Genomic DNA, 1,773 nt, shown 5'->3' with positions numbered 1-1,773 from the left:
AGAGACCACCTACCTCTTTGGAGGAAAAGATGTGAAGGCACCAGAGCTGCGTTCTCAGGAGTCCTGATTCCTTAGCCCTGCCTCTTCCGTGCAGCCCTTGACTTCCAGAAATCAGGGAATGCCCTTGAACTCCCTGACCAATTTCCTCCTGTGACCATCAGCAATTTTGGAGCTATGCCAGCAGACACTCCTAGCTGGTGAGCCAGAATATACATCCCCAGTCGGTCCCCTATTGAAGACTGGATCTTGTCCCCTGGCCTGGGAGTCCCCCACTGAGATCACTGGGTTGTTTTCTGGTTTTTTGGTTTTTTTTTTTTTTTGAACTTTTTATTTTGAAATAATTATAGACTCAAAGGAAGTGACAAAGATAGAAAAGTCTGGTGTGCCCTGTGATGAGTTTCTTCTGATGGTTACTTCTTACATAATTAGGTGTAGTACAACCTAGATGTACATAGCCATTGTAGACAAGATACAGAAATATTCCATTATCGCCAAGATCACCCTTGTACTCACATCCACCTCCCTTTCCTCCACTATCTCTAACCAGTAATCTGTTCTCCATCTCTACCATTTTGTCGTTTTGATAATAGTACATAAAAGGAGTCACATGGTACATGATCTGTTAGGACTTTTTAAAGATTTATTTCTTTGTCTGCACTGGGTCTTAGCTTGGGCGTGCGATATCTTTAGTTGCAACCATGGCAACTCTTAGTTGCATCATGTGGGGATCTAGTTCCCTGACCAGGGATCGAACCTGGGCTCCTTGTATTGGGAGCACAGTGTCTTACCGCTGGACCATCAGGGAAGTCCTTGGACTGTTTTTTTGTTTGTCTGTTTTTTTAACTCAGTATAATGCCCTTCAGAATTTTCCAAGTTGATGTCTGTCCCATATCTCATTCCATTGCTACATAGTACTTGCTACATAGTACTCCTGGATATATAACAATTGTTGGCTGTATCCCAGGGAGTTGTGGTACATCCACAGAGTACTATGTAGCAGTGGAATGCATTATGTACATTGTACTGTGTAGCACATAGATGTATCAGAATCGCTGAACCATTTAGTATTGAGGCACATGTAGATTGTTTCCAATTTGGGCTGTTACAAATAAGGCTGCTTTAAACCACCGTGTACAGGTTTTGGTGTAGATATGAATTTTTACTTATTGGGCATCAATGCCTAGAAGTGCAATTGCCAAGTCATATGGTAGGATGATTTCATTCGTTTTTCAAGAGCGGCTGTACCATTTTCCATTCCCACCAGCCATGTACGAATGATCCAGTTTCACTGCGTCCTCACGAGCATTTACTATCATTATTATTTTTAATTTCAGTTGTTTCATTGGTATGCAGTGGTTTGCACAGTCTTGATTTGCATTTCACTAATGGCTAGTGGTGCTGAACATATGTTCATGGGCTTATTTGCCATTTGTGTATCCTCTTTGGTGAAGTATCTTTTTAGGTCTTTTGCCCATTTTCTAATTGCCCATACAATCCACCTACTTAAAGCATACCCGTCAATGGTGTTAAGTGTATTCACGGCATTGTGCAAACCATCACCACAGCCAATTTTAGATCATCTCATCACCCCAAAATGCTCATCACCATTAACAGTCCCCCCCTGTTTCCTCTCGACACCTGCACCCCAGCCCTACGCAACAATGAAATCTACTCTGTCTCTACAGATTGTCTTTTCCTGGTCATTTCATAGGAATGCAGTCATACAATCTGTAGCTTTTTGTGATTGACTTCTTTCACTTAATGTTTTTAAGT

The 1,773-nt window shown here is 41.7% G+C and overlaps 1 non-coding gene across 1 annotated transcript; it reads right to left on the bottom strand.

Moving 5' to 3' along the window:
* Positions 1-733: 733 nt before the first annotated feature.
* TRNAG-CCC (transfer RNA glycine (anticodon CCC)) lies at positions 734-805 on the bottom strand. The gene has a single exon. It is a non-coding gene; the product is annotated as a tRNA-Gly (tRNA).
* Positions 806-1,773: the final 968 nt, after the last annotated feature.

Source organism: Ovis aries, chromosome 14 (genome assembly GCF_016772045.2).
Source record: "Ovis aries strain OAR_USU_Benz2616 breed Rambouillet chromosome 14, ARS-UI_Ramb_v3.0, whole genome shotgun sequence".
Lineage (NCBI taxonomy): Eukaryota > Metazoa > Chordata > Mammalia > Artiodactyla > Bovidae > Ovis > Ovis aries.
The sequence above is the reverse complement of the archived record's forward strand: the minus strand, read 5'-3'. Positions and strand labels throughout refer to the sequence as shown.